The sequence below is a fragment of the Patella vulgata genome, chromosome 8 (genome assembly GCF_932274485.2).
Source record: "Patella vulgata chromosome 8, xgPatVulg1.2, whole genome shotgun sequence".
Classification (NCBI taxonomy): domain Eukaryota; kingdom Metazoa; phylum Mollusca; class Gastropoda; family Patellidae; genus Patella; species Patella vulgata.
Window position 1 is genome coordinate 16,779,228 of NC_065886.2, and position 16,157 is coordinate 16,795,384.

General features: G+C 35.1%; 1 long non-coding RNA gene across 1 annotated transcript; it reads right to left on the minus strand.

Moving 5' to 3' along the window:
• Nucleotides 1–10,772: 10,772 nt before the first annotated feature.
• Nucleotides 10,773–15,887, minus strand: LOC126830721 (uncharacterized). The gene is made up of 3 exons (XR_007683939.2): nucleotides 15,671–15,887; nucleotides 13,200–13,358; nucleotides 10,773–11,650 (listed from the first exon to the last, which is right to left on the minus strand). It is a non-coding gene; the product is annotated as an uncharacterized LOC126830721 (long non-coding RNA).
• Between the last annotated feature and the right edge of the window lie 270 nt (nucleotides 15,888–16,157).

The window sequence follows — 16,157 nt, forward strand, 5'->3', positions numbered from 1 at the left end:
TATCACCTTCATCATCGTCAGCAAACACAATTTACCAGGATTTTTTTTTCTGTATTTGAAAATGGAATTTCTGTTAATTGAGGGAATTTCTGTAAATTACAGGAAAAACAAATACGGATAAAATTTTCCTGGTAATTTTTGTTTCCGGAATTTTTTACTTTTTTTCACGGAAATCTTTGTTACAGTGTACACTGTATGGCGTGTAGTTCACTTCACATATGCCTATTATACCATAAATCAATTGCTAGATGCTTCTTAAGGAAGATATTCGAGTATGTTAAATTTAAGCTTCTATTCAATCGCTGATTGTATAAGTTCATTTACGATTTGTTTACACACTTTTTTAAAAAAAAAGTATTCAGTCATTTTCTATAATTCATGACATATTGATAATGACAGGACAAAAATGTTAGTAAATGAGATAAAAGACGTAGTATACTGCATTCCTGACCTATTTACATTTTCTTCCTTGTTCTTTTATTTTATTATTATTTAATAGATCGTTTGCTCCGGGTTTTACCCGCATACACGTGTCCGGTCCAAAGGTCCGGGTTCGTATTATTTAAGCTTAATGTGTTGGATTATTACTTAAATTAAATGAAACCTGTCCTCTTTCATTTATGTCAAAATGTCATTGAATTTCATGTGCAAATTTATTTATTGGGAGACACTATGTCTTTGCAGAAAATGTTTAAGTTCTATCCATGAAGCCAGTGTTGTGTTTTTGAGTACAACTGTCGACATAGTAAAGTAAAATTCGAACTAAAATTATAAGTAAGCCAATCGACTTCCGCTAAAATCGCCCTGAACAAAAATTTAATTGTGCACAGATTACTGATTACTAATCGAGATAACACATCAGGTCAACCGAATTCAATGTTTTATTTTGACCAAATTTAAATGATTAGTCCGTTTTAACATATATCTATATAATTATAATTACAATCTGAACGCTTAGTCCTTTCAAATCAAATACCCGGGTCTTTACTATTTTTAGTATTCTGTCACACACGAGAAGTTTATATCATAGCACTGCGTCTATCTTTATTTATTTCTTCTGAACTGATTGAAGTACGATTTTTTAATTGAAGGTTACAATGAACCAATATGAAATATTCCAAATGATTAAAGGGATTAATTGCTGGTTAATGTTTATGTTTTTATTTTTATGAAATAGATGCCAGGTAAGTGTATCATGACTTTATTTCAGAATATTAATAAAATCATATTGATTTATTTTTTACTTTGTGAAATTATTTTATAATTGATAATTTTATAGTATTACATTACCGAGTCCAAATGTTTGATATGTATTAATCCTAAATCTAATTGTCGACCAGTTGTAGGATGGATACCCCCCGACGCACTACACGATTAGACAGAGTTCATTTTTGGTTCAAACTGCCGTTGTATGTTGTGAGTAGATCGAAAATGAAACTAAATTCTCAATTGCCGAAGCCCTAGTGTTATAAAAAAATTTCTCAAACTTAAGGACAATTCAATATTAACACTACAAAGTGAGTGCCAGGTGATTCAAATATCTTCCAACTAATAGATCTAAATCACTTATTTGTCAAAATATTGATCATAACCATATGCTAGGATTTTACCAGAGTCTGGCATGCCGAACTTCTTTGTCGCATACTGGGTGCTGCTGGGTCTAAGGAGAGTTATTATTGAGGTCCGAGAGATATCTTGACAATCGGCAACAATATGTCATGATCAATAAAACCTCGTGGGATTCAATGAGCATTCCCGCTGGTATACCACGGTGCAGGGGCGAAATTCAACAGTCTCATGATAGAAACTGTAACACTCACAACTAAACGCAATATTGTAAATCAGTCCCTTTTAAAGAACCCAATAAGAATAAAAGAACTGAACATAAATACTCGAATTGTAAATGAAACAGCCACATTGATAATCTTTTTAGGAGAGTATCCAAATTAATAAATTGCGTACGTTTTTTGAAATATGGCCTAACTAGATTGTTTACGTGTTATTTAGTACCTGAATGAGAATATCACATCACATAATTATATGGTATACATGTTACTTAAAAGTTTATTTCTGGCGACGCCGAACCCTAGTCGACCTGTATTAAGTATCATATTTTATAGCTTAAACATATCTTATGCAAGAGCTAAATATGCCTATTGAAGGTCTTTCTTGGGGCCTAAAATGTTATCTTAATTATTACTTAGACATTAATTAACGTATCCAGACCATAATCAACTTTCAATGTCAACGCTAGCCTGCGGTATTTACTGGATTAGAATCCGGTTTGCTGCTCAAGTTTCATTCATGTGTTAATCATGAAATGGATAATCGAGACTATGACGTTTATCGTAGTAATGATGATCGAGGCTAGGCCGAAAATTCAATCGCTAAAATCTCGGTTCAGAGTGGATCAATGTGACTGAAATTTTCAGCAAATTCCCTTTACATTATCTAGTTTTTAACTATTATAGTGAGAACTGCCAGCTCTTCATCTAATCTCCCATAATGTATCGTTAACTAGATAATCGGTAAATACAATATTTCCTTCCGCACCATTTTATTTTGCCAGGTATTTTGGACAAGTGTTGTCAATATTTATGTTATAATCTTGGATACACCTTGAATCACTGCGCACAATTTGTGGGGCGGTTCTGACTAGTCACGCTCGGGTCTAATTCACTCAAAGACGAAAAAGGCAGAAATGAGCGTAGAATAAATTTGCTATACTTTACCACTTGTTAACTAAGGCCATAGGATAAACGTTATTTAAAAAAAAAAGATCATTTTCTATTGAACAGCGTCCCATAATTTATTTGAGAAAGTGATAGTGTATGTTTTTAAATCATGATATCAGCTCTTATTCTTAAGTAAAAACTATCTTTATAAATTGGCATTTGTAAATGATGGGCTATAAAAGATATGTCCGCGCCAGGATACACAACAGTCCGTCACACATAAAATCACACACACAAAAACTTACAATCCCCAGAAATCTGGGTTATCATAATTAAATGTCTTGTTGGTTTAGTCATTCCATAAATGAAATACTACAGCTTGGAGATGTCATAATATGGAACTTGCACCATGTAAGAATGATTAAATTTTGATCGCTTTATATACATGAATTTGCAAAAGACATGAATATACCAAATCAAAAGACAATGAAAATCTTTGTAAGAAATATTTCTGTCCTATCAATGAATAAACAAATTGAGAATTCTGTGAGGTAACTATAATAGGCCCATTTCCATAAAACCGATACGCAATATCCTATAGTACTTATTCATTAAATTTCCATATTAGCCACCCAACTACCCTTGTTTAAACAGGTTGGTTATAACTTAAGTCAGTTATCCCAGAAAATTAAGGGATATCGCATGCACAGATTGCAATCGTATTCGGAAATGGACTCACAGTGAATATATAGCCTAGCTCATTTCGGTGTAAGCAAAAGCAACAAGCCTTTGCAGACGGACTGACAAGGGGCAACAACAATATACAACAGCATTTCAATGTGGGAGGCACTAGGGGAGCATATAAAATTGACAGCGGTTTTGGAATTCTGATTCGAATATCGATAGGTTAGATAATTATAATCGGTTATCTCATTTCAATGAAACCTAGAAACAAAAACTAGACATAAGAAAATTATTTGAAATATAAAGAAGTCTCATTTTCTTTCTTATACATAAACTTGATACAAGAAAATATTCTTAGAATAATTTTCTTATTTCCAGAAAAATTTCTTATTTTAAGAATTATAATCTTAATTGAGTATATTTTTCTTAATTTAAGTAAATATTTTGACATTCAAAATATTCTCTAGAAAATTATCTCCATATTTTCTTATTTTAAGAAAATAATTTCTAGTTACAAGATTATTTTCTTATTTTTCTTAAAATAGGAAAATGATTTTTTAGTATCAAACAAATAAATCCATGACACTGCCGAGGTCATCAAGATATAATAAAATATTACTTTACAATGACGGTTTCATTAGAAAGAATTTAGTTTAAATTATCGATCATTTACCATTTTAAACTTGTTTCATTAGAAAGAATTCCGTTGAAATTGTTGATCGTTTATTATGTGAAAACATCTTTAATTAGAAATGATTTAGTTTAAATTATCGATAGTTTACCATGTAAAACTGGTTTTGTTAGAAAGGGTTTAGTACCAATATTGATCTAAACGTTCACTACATTATTTCACGAAAATACGCGGCTTGGTCTTCACAATTATTTCTATTTGATACAACAAAGTTTCAATAGTAAAAAACTAAGTAAGTAAACAATTACATAATACATGAACAGTCATATATTCACGACCGCTGATATTAATTTTTGAATTATGTCACGCCCGAGTAAGAAATAAAACATTGATAAAACAATAGGTTTTCTAGTTAAAATGGCAGACTGTTTGATACCGCTTACACTATTCTAGATAAATATCTAGCCACTCGACATCCCAAGAACGGTTCTAGGAAAGGAATCCTACAACGCGACACCCTATGGTCTATTCCTGACATCGTGAAATCAGGCCGTTTGAAAAAAAAAGCCCCGGTGGACACACCTGTGAGATATAGTCAATTGCACTCTGTTTCAATATGATTTAACCTTTATATTTGTTGAATTGGGTCACACTGAACTAAATAATAAAGAGTGATAAATCACACGAGATTACATCAGCTTGAAACCACCAGGAGGTCTCTAGTTAAAACGTCAGGGGCCGGTTGCTCTAAAATAAGTTATTTTAACGATCCGTTAACGGTTAAACTCTAGCGGGTCGTTATCTTGCTAACGTGTCGTTTGTTAACGGTCCGTTAAATTTCTGTTGCTGGAAAGTCAGTTTCATTATCCAGGAGCTGACGGACTGCTTAAAGTTAATCCAAACAAAGAATGTTTGGTCATTGGTTGAATTTTGAATGTTTAAATTCAATGTACATGTATAACAACTTCATAGAAGTTAGTATTAACAAGAAACTGGAGACAGTTGGGCAACTGTGCAGTCTGTTCGCAAATCGTGATTAAAGTCAAAAAGATAACTGTAGAATTTACTACGAAAACACTATAAAAAAAACCTATAGAATAGTTTATTTTTTCCTTTAGAAATTTTAGCATAAATCTGTAGGAAAAAAATTTATGTGATTTGCACTACAGAAAGTGTAGATTATTTGGGGCCATTATTTCCTACAGGCACCCAAAATTCTGTAGACTATTATAGAATTCCATTCTGTAGAAAACGAGATAGACCCCTCACCACCACCGCCCTACCCCTAAAATGTTCCATAGAAAATTACACTGTAATCTGTGACTTTTTGCTAAGGGTATACTTCGACTGACAGCTGACTAATGCCATCATTAAAGAGATAACGGAGCCCAACACCTCCGTTAAATATAACCTCAAATTAACGACATGCTAAAGTTAACTGGGATTCCATCAACAGGCTTTATCTCCGTTCAAGATAACGATCCATTAAATAAATCCATGTTAATGAGACGTTAAAAGTTTACGGAGCTTTGAACATTCGGCCCCAAAGCCGTTTGACACCCTTTGCACTATTTTAGATAGATATCTAACCACTCGACATCCCAGGCACTGTCCTAGCTAGGAAATACGATGGCCTAAAACATTCACGGGCTCATGCTGGTTAATTTGATATCACATATGCAGGTGTGGAGAGCGGCGACGAAGCGTTATCGCCCGTTGCCCAGGTCAAGTTCGACCGGGGGCCAAATTCGATGGGTCAAAACATTAACGGGGCCATGCTGCTTAATTTAATGTCACATATGAGCCTGCTGGCGAACACACACCCACTCACACCCGACCCACCCACACATACATACATACACACTTTGATTTTATATATACTGATTCTAGTACATTAACTAACAAATAATACGTAAACAAGAAATATATATTCTGGTTTCGGTCGGTATTGCATTCGATAGTAGGCCAGTGTAAGCCGGTTTGTCTCTAAAGTTGAGTTCACATGCCTGTAAATTGATAGTACGTACGCCAAGCATGCATCGGAAAACCTCTATTGAATGGAAAGTCCTTGGGCATGCTACAACAGCGAACAGTTAATTGCCTCTAAGTCATAGACATTTTTTCCCCTTCAATACTCTGGAAACAAAAGTTAACTGGATTTTTTTTTGCATTTGAAAAGGGAATGTACGTTAATTGGAAAAAAATCTGTAAATTACAGGAAAAACAAATATATACAGATAAACATTTTCCTGGTAAACTTGTTTCTGGAACTTTTTACGTATTTTCACAGATTTATTTTTTTTTGTTACAGTGTAGCCTACATTAACTTATAAAAAATACGTAAACGGAATCCGGTTTTTGTTGATTTCACGCATCACTAAGTGATAGTAAGGTATCCGTAGCGTGAAAAGCCCTCTATTGCGCATTGCTTAAACACTGTTGCCCTGTGTATCGATGGAGACTTTACCGATATAATTGTGAATATGAGGAATTATGTTAGAACTGTGTACGCCGATGTATTAATTATGTTATTATTAGTATGGTTTCTTACATATACATGTACAGTACAAGCAGTGTAAGTGTTATGTTTGATTTTATTAGAATATGTATCAGTGGTATTACTCATAATCAAATTAAAATTGTCTGAAATACCAATCTTAACTTTAGAATGGCGTTGATGATAAAACATTAAAATTATATTAATGGTATTTAATAACTGAACTGGAATACATAGGGTCCTATTTTACAAAAACTTAAATTTCCTTAAAATCGTCTTAAACTAAAATTTCACCCTAACTTAAGATACACGAGTTAAAATCTTAAAATAATAACTTAAAATAGTGGTGTTTCACAAAACTATTTTAGTGACAATTTTAACTAAAATCAATTTTAACTTAGGACAGCTGCCATCCTCACCTAACTTTAAATCAAGACATTAACAAACGTTCGTTATGGCTACGTTGTTAGATGATAATAATAATAATAATAATAATAATAATGATAATAATAAATTGTCTTATATAGCGCTAAATTATGTCCGCGGGTCATTCCTTAGCGCTTCACAGTGAGTTCAACTATTTATTCTTGCACAAACATTTGGTAAACAGATGTGTCTTTAGTGTTGATTTAAAACTTGAAAATAGAAGTGTCGTGTCCATCTGTCAAGGAACCTCATTCCATAAATATGCACCATTTTACTGGTAAAAAGTATTTTCCATACAATTTATTATATCTGGGAACCGAAAGCAATGTTTTATCTGCTGAAGATCGCAAATTTTGTCACAAAGGAGTAGTGAATGAAAACAGTTCACGCATATATGTCAGAAAACTTGGCTTTATGGATAGTTGTCAGAATGTTATAGTCAATTCTAGCTTCAACAGGCAACCAATTGCGATATATAGATATATTTAGAATAATGATAATATTGCCCATTAACCGGGTCCCATAATTTTAATATACCATCATATTCACAAAAACAATTCTGATCCATTTCTTTTCATGGCATGGGAAATACAGCAACGGTCCATCTGACTATATTAATGTAAGGCAATTTAAGAATTTAGATGACACCCCAAATTAGACCCCAAGAAACAAAAACACTCAAAACCCCAGTTAACAAAACCCTTTGTTACGGTTTTATATAGTACTATATGATTCAAGTATAAATTATACTATTTGAAAATAATAAACAGACAAAAAAAAAAACAGCAACAAAAGAAAGCTATATGAAATGTCATTGAAAGAAGAGCACTCTTGTCTATAAAAATATCTTCATGTAGAATGGTTTTAAACGGCCAATTTCTTGGTATTAGAAGGCCTAAAGACCTATAATACTAAACATGCCATATGCAAATTGTTTTGGGATTATGATTATTTGTAAAAAGATAAATCACTAAATCAAATGTGTTTGTTGAAAAATGTTATAGGCTTATTTGACATTAAATTTAAATATCACAAATTTATTATTATTTCTTAATGAAGGCTTACGTTAATAAAATAACGTAAACCAGAGAAGTTTTAGAGCCAAAAGGTATTTTATCTTGAGAAAGATCATTTTAATTAAGTGAGATAGATAGCCATTATCCAATAAGGAATGTGACACCTTGGCATTTTCAAAGTATCATTGAAAGGGTCTATGGGGCTGACATTCAAGTCTAGACATCGGAACATTGGGTATTTGGTGGATTAGTTTCAAACTTGTTAAATACTTTTAACATTTTATTCATCTTTTAAAAATATTAATCACGTTTTATAAATTCCGAAACACACCCACAAATATCATATGTTTGTAAGTGACAATTGTCAGTGGTTTGTTATTCAAAATACCATAAAACTACAAAAACATTTAAGCGATTTATTTCCTCTGAAGAATGTGAGTAAATCAAATGGTTTTTAGTTATCTTGCCACTGCCACGTGATATCTGGGGTAGCTCCTTTGATCCGAAACGTATCATAAACAAAAATAAACTCGCTGGTGTACAAAGTATACAGTAATGTATGAAGGGTAAGTTAATTTCAACAATACATGTATAACACAACACAGTTTTATCGATAACAATCACTATATTATACACACAGCGATAATAGCGTCCCTCGTTTTTTCCTAATTTCTTATTTTTGACTTGCATTGTAGTTGTAGTAGTCTCAATTTACCATGTCGCATTTGAATACGTGCAATCAGGGCTCACACTGTCTTTCATTTTTTCCCGTCAAAATGGATAATAATTTTTATATAAAGGAATTATTCATATTTTTTTTTCCACAAAGTCAAATATTTTATCTGCCAAAAGTGTCTGATAAAGAATCACACCTTAGGCTACAACAATTTAATTTATTATGTAGGCCTATTTTAAAACTTACAAAATCCATCTTACATGGGGGTTGGGTGGTCTAGTGGTTTAACACGTGCGCGGGAAATCACAAGGTCTGCCATTGATTCAAGTGGTGTGGCTTAAACATGACAAGGGAGTAGGGTCGCTTGTCCAACCTTGTGGGTTTTCTCCGATACCCCAGTTTCTACCCATTGCTAAAGACCTCTACGTGCAAACGAATTATTGAAATGATTTAGTTTGCGTCCTGGCAAATTGGGACTACAACCACTTCCGAGGCGAAACTCGAAAAGTCGCCAGTTCGACAGCAAGCCAAAATGGCTTGGTATGCGTGTTGGCGCCTTCTTACTGACATCAATAAATACAAAAATATGACTAAGTCGAAAGTCGACAAGACGGCACATAAGCCAAAATGCAAGTCGAAAATTAGAAATTAGGAAAAAACGAAGGGCGCTATTATCGCAGTGTATTATTTCTTAATTTCCTATTTTCGAGTCGATTTTGGCTTGTATAGCGTGCTGTCGCCTCACATTTTGTCGTAACTTCTACTCTTCGACTTTTCGAATTTCGTGTTTTGAATGGTAGTTATAGGCTTCCATACAAAATACTATTTAGCATTTTCGATCAAAAGAGTGTAGTTTTTCGTAGAGGGCGACTAATCGCCAAAAATATTTTGCCCGAGTTTCTAATTTTATCTGGCATTTTGATTCCTACGGCAAGTCACATACGCTCACACCCTGCAGGGACCAAACCCAGAACTACAATCTCGAGGTCGCTGGCCAGTTATAGCTTGAAACGCGACAACCCTCACGCAAATGAAGTGATGACGCCACCCATATGAAGTGTAGGTGACACTAAACCGAGACGTGCTCGAAGTGAAAAATTTGATATCTGAAGTGTTCATTTCTACCACACTTCCGTAACAACACTTCAAATTTTCAATGAAATAAAGAAGGCAGAAATGATGTTGAAGTGAGGAAGAAGCCATGCCAAATATGCAAATTAGGCTTCAACGAAGTGTTCACTTCAACCAAGTGCTTATCGGGTGTTATTCTCACTTCAACTCAGTGCTTATCGTGTGTTTTTATCACTTCAACTCAGTGCTTATCGAGTGTATTGCTCACTTCAATCCAGCGCTTATTGAGTGTTTTATTCACTTCAACTCAAGTGCTTATCGAGTGTTTTGCTCACTTCAAACCGGTGCTTTTCTCACTTCAACCCAGTGGTTATCAGGTGTTTTTCTCACTTCACCCAGGGCTTATGGAGTGTTTTTCTCACTTCAAACCGGTGCTTATCGGGTGTTTTTCTCACTTCAACCCAGTGCTTATCAGGTGTTTTTCTCACTTCAACCCAGTGCTTATGGAGTGTTTTTCTCACTTCAAACCGGTGCTTATAGGGTGTTTTTCTCACTTCAACCCAGTGCTTATCGGGTGTTTTTCTCACTTTAACCCAGTGCTTATTGGTTGTTATTATCACTTCTACACAGTAAGGTTGCAGACTTCAACAGTGTGAGGCCTAGCTCACAAACCAGGTGGGGGGGACTGTATTTGATCCCAGTGTCAGTCATGAAAGTTACTCCACCCTCCCAGGATTTTCTGCACCGTTCGCCTGATCAGTAGATCTAGGGCCTGGCAAATTATAGTGATGGGGCTGAAAAGCCGAAGTTCCATGTAGAAATTGTCGTCCATGTAAAAAAAAGAAACCTGTGTAATTAAAAGAGGACAATTCAGAAAAGCCACATCTGGGCTTAATTTCCCTCATAGCACACTGAATAATCCTAGTTGTGCTGAAAAATTGCAAACATGAAACAAAACACCACTTTGATATTTATTATTTATTATTGTTTTCAAAATATTACAACACAATTGATACAATTAACAAGTGGTTGCCATCTAAGACACACCAACATATTGCAAAAGAGAATAAGGAATATAAATAAGGCTAATCACCCATTGTCCCAATGTTTCATATAGAATTAGAAAAAAATCTGTTAAAAAAATTGTAGCCTTATCACGTTCACATAATTTCCAAAAAAGTGGGTTAAGTGTGGATTGCTGATATTTATTGGATTTGTCCTCTCATGGTCCCAATGCTACACGGCAAATTAAAACATTGTAGCCTCATCACATTCACAAGCTTTTTTGAAAAGGTTATCTTCGAATCGCTGCATATCGTTGGGGTTTCCGATCTCATGAATCCAATGCTTTACACCAAATCTGAAAAGGATCGGTTAAAAACTGTAACTCCTATCAAATTCAAAGTTTTTGGCTATGGGGCATAACTCTGAACTCGAAAGCCAAATCTTCAGCAAAGAGGGTTAATTCGGGCATGGGAAATGTTGGCATATAAAACTGAGAATTCTAGAGGATCCAGAAGTTAAAAACAATGGATCGTACAATCAGGTGTAATATTCTATGCCAAAATCCTCTGGATGGGCTCACATGCTAAAAACCCAATTTTTCCACAATATAAGGGGCCATAATCCATGAGGTTAGAGTTCAAAATGAATCCGATCCCAGATGATTTGAATATAAATATGCATTTAAATTTCATTAAAATCGGATAATTGTGACCACAAACAAATTTCACCGGAGGTACATCTGGACGGACAGAGGCAGCGACATGAAAATGTGGGTGCCATAAAAAATAAATATTCATAGACTCAAGGGCAGGTGTTTTGTAATTTGGATAGCGCCAGGCTATAATCCATTACAGTTTACACATTTCGTGTGTTTTCTTGCATCTTTAACACACCATATTCAACCCACATTCAATGTTGCTATTAATCAACTCCACACCTTATTCGACCACATTCATAGGTTTGATTAACCTGAAATTAAAACAAAAAAAATGTTCAGTTAAAGATGCATTCCGAAAAAAGTAATTATAGGGAGATTATTTCGAATAAAATATGGTAAGTTTGGATATGGAAAGTAGAGACACCCAATCTTACTACAAAATACTAAATTCCTGCGGAGAGAGAGAGAGAAATGAGGTTTAACGTCCACTCGATATAAACTAGGTCATTTCGGGACTAATATATGGTTCCATTTTATTTCAATAATTCGAAACTGGAGAAAACCCATGAGATTGGACAGTTGACCCTACTCCTCATCACATACAACTGAGGAATCGAAACCATGCCAGTTAACTCAATGACAGACATGAGCTAACCAGTCTGCCATCCAACCCCCCAGATTCCCATGGAAACACTAAGAGACACAGTGAAAACAAGCAGATGCCATGCAAGATACACCCACATTTTGTAAGAGGTGGACAGAGAACAAGCCCAAAAAGCGATTTAAGTTTCATCAAAATTGGATAACAATTGTGATCTCTATAATGTGATTTGTACAATCAGTCGCCATAATCCATGGCCATCCAACCCCCCAGATTCCCATGGAAACACTAAGAGACACAGTGAAAACAAGCAGATGCCATGCAAGATACACCCACATTTTGTAAGAGGTGGACAGAGAACAAGCCCAAAAAGCGATTTAAGTTTCATCAAAATTGGATAACAATTGTGATCTCTATAATGTGATTTGTACAATCAGTCGCCATAATCCATGGCCATCCAACCCCCCAGATTCCCATGGAAACACTAAGAGACACAGTGAAAACAAGCAGATGCCATGCAAGATACACCCACATTTTGTAAGAGGTGGACAGAGAACAAGCCCAAAAAGCGATTTAAGTTTCATCAAAATTGGATAACAATTGTGATCTCTATAATGTGATTTGTACAATCAGTCGCCATAATCCATAAGTTTTGGTCCGATATGCCTGAATATTCTAATGAACTGAGATCTTTGGGATATAAACATACATTTCAAGTTTTATCATAAAAATTGTCACTCTAAAGGGTCCACAAGCTAAAAATGCAATTTTTCATACGATCAGGGGCCATAATCTATAAGTTATGGTCTGATATGCATGAATATTGAAAGGAAATGAGATCCAGGGAGTTACGACCCAATATGCGCGAATATTGAAAGGATCTGGGATCTTTGAGTTATATACATACATTTTAAGTTCAAAATTGCGACCTCTAGATGGGTCCAAAACCTTGGCTATTTTGTTGGGCAATTTTAGTCTGATTTTCACGAAATTTGAGCTCAACTGTTATTAAGATGTAACGGTGATATAGTTGAACCTTTTTTTTTTTAAAAATCAGATAAAAACTGTGATTCCTGGAGGTTTCACAAGCTCAAAATGTGATTTTTTCAATACAATCAGGTGCTATAATCCATGAAGGAAAGGGGATTAACTAAGACTAAGGCCTGTATTGTGCTAAGACAAATATGGATGACAGACCACAGGAGTGGATGACGGAAATATATGACTGTATTGAAATGTAAATGCATACAAAGGATTACCTTCCATTGACTGTAATCAACATTGTTAGTACCGGTACAGAGCGTCATTAAAATCTTCAGCTGTAATGACTTTCAATGACTGATTTATACCAAATACTGTATACAGCACTTATTATTTGTCTTTCCATCATTCATCCATCCGGGTCACAAGCTCACCATCTGAAAACATAAAATTATCTTTTTAGATCAGATGGGATGATTCTTCTCAAAGATGAGGGTATGAAATGAAATGAAATGAAATGGAGGTTAACGTCCTACTGTTCTGCTCCTAACCTGGGCTAATGAAGGCGGGCATACGCCATACGACTAGACAGCTTTCCTTGTCAGCCCCTCCGTTCTACATACGAGGGTATGAGTTACATGTATAGTGAGAAAAAGATACAATTTAATTGCAGCAATTTATGAACAATCCCCATACATTTTTTAACAAGCGGTTGCCATGCATGATTTGCCCACATTTTGCAAGAGATGGACAGAGAACAAGCTCAAAAAAAGTGATTTTTCGTACAATCAAGGGCCATAATTCAGGAAGTTACGATCCGATATGCATGAATATTGAAAGGAACCAAGATCTTTGGGTTATAAACATGTATTTCAAGTTTCATCAAAATCTGATCAAATTTGTTTCCCCCCTCCAGAGTGTCCAAAACCTTGATATACCATATATTTACAATATTTGCGTACGAGGAGCAGCCATTTTGTCCGGCAGTTTTGGTCCAATTTGTACGAAACTTCGTACTCAATCATCATAAGGGTGTAACAGTGATATATTCAAACGTTTTTTTAAATTGGATAAAAATTGTGACATCTTGAGGGATCACATCCTAAAAACGCGACTTTTCATATAATCAAGGGCCATAATTCAGGAAGTTATGATCCAATATGCACGAATATCGAAAGATCTTTGCGTTGTAAATATGCATTTCAAGTCTCTACAGGGTCCACAACATTAATATACCATATTTTTACGCCATTTGACAATGAGGCGTGGCCATTTTGTCTGTCAGTTTTGGTTAGATTTTTACGAAATTCAAACTCAACCATCCTTACAGTATAACGGTGATATATTCAAACGTTTTTTTAAATCGGATAATAATTGTGACCTCTAGGGGGACCACAAGCTATAAACGTGATTTTTCGGCCATAATTCAGGAAGTTATGGTTCGATATGCGCGAATATCGAAAGGAACTGAGATCTGTGGGTTATAAACATGCATTTCAAATTTTATCAAAATCAGATGAAAATTGTGACCTCCAGTCCACAACCCTGATACGCAATATTTTGACATTACATGTATTTGCGAACGAGGGGCGGCCATTTTGTCCGTCAGTTTCAGTCCGATTTTTAAATCTGATAAAAATTGTGTCCTCTATGGGGTCCACGTGATTTTTCGTACAATCAGGGACCATAATTCAGGACGTTATGGTCCGATATGCGCGAATATCGAAAGGAACCGAGATCTGTGGGTTATAAACATACATTTAAAGTTTAAACCACATCGGATAAAAATTGTGACCTCGACAGTGTTCACAACCTAAAAACGCGATTTTACGTACAATCATGGGCCATAATCCACGAAGTTACGGTCCGATACATGCTAATATTAATATCGAAAGGAACCGAGATCTTGGGGAGATAAACCTATATTTCAAGTTTCGTTGAAATTGGATAAGAATTGTGACCTGTAAAGTGTTCACAAGCAATTGTGGACGGACGGACGGACGGACTTGGGCGACGACAATATACGTCCACATAAAAAGGACTGGGGAGCGACATTAAAAGTTAACTGGAGATTTTTTTTATCAGACTACATAAACAATCCCACCTATATGACTTAATTATCCCACAAAGCAAAATTGATGCAATTTGTACATTTGGGCAATCAGTTTCATTTTCAGGCAAGTGAAATCATTGAACTACTTGCCCTAAGAAGTTAATGTTGAGTTAGGAATGTGTCATGTTTTATTTTCCAGCAACAAGGGAGAGAGAGAGAAATGGGGTTTAACGTCCACTCGACACAAACTAGGTCATTTCGGGACTAACATATGGTTTAATTTTTAAATATTTACACAATTCACCTGCGCGTAGGGTCTTTAGCAGTGGGAGGAAACCGGAGGACACGCAGAAAACCCACGAGGTTGGACAGGCGACCCTACTCCTTGCCACGTACAACCGGGGATTCGAAACCACGCCAGTCGACTCAATGACAGATTTTATGATACTTTGAGAAATTATTCAATATTGGGACCATCTGAATAAAAGGTTGAAAGATTTAAATTTACGGGCCATTAGCTGCCTTTAAACTACAGGGAAATAGGTAGGGAACGTATGATTATTGGACAGCAGTACTGAGGGGTAATCTCTATATCTGACTTTCAACCCCAAGAACCATTGAACTAACGGATTTCAGATCATCGGCCCATGTATGGAATAACATGTAGGGTGACAGAATAAGTTTACTTCAATTTACCATCTTGTCTAGACACATTTTTCACATACCGCACTGGTGGATTATTAATTTACAACCTCTGAAAAAAAAAATAAAGACGAAATAAATTCACCTTTTTTCAAGTACCAATATAGTGTACCACAGTTTAAATTTACCGAAAACAACTGTAATCATTCAAAATGAATGCCAGTTAACTCGTCCACACAAAAAGTCTAGTTATGTAGTCCACAAATATCAAAATACATGTACACTAGTTAGTCGTTGACACGACATTGGTCAACTCGTCCACACAACCATGGCGCCCCAATTCGACAATCACAATGGCAATGATATGCCATGAAAATGAAATGAATAAATCAATTATCTGCATAGATCTAGTTCAAATTAAACTGAAGAATTTTCTGGGACAACTCGTCAAATTATAAATAATTCGGTGTACTTAATCAATCAATGAAATTGGCATTTCGACGCCATGCATAATACCAAATCCAAATTGTTTGCGAGTCAT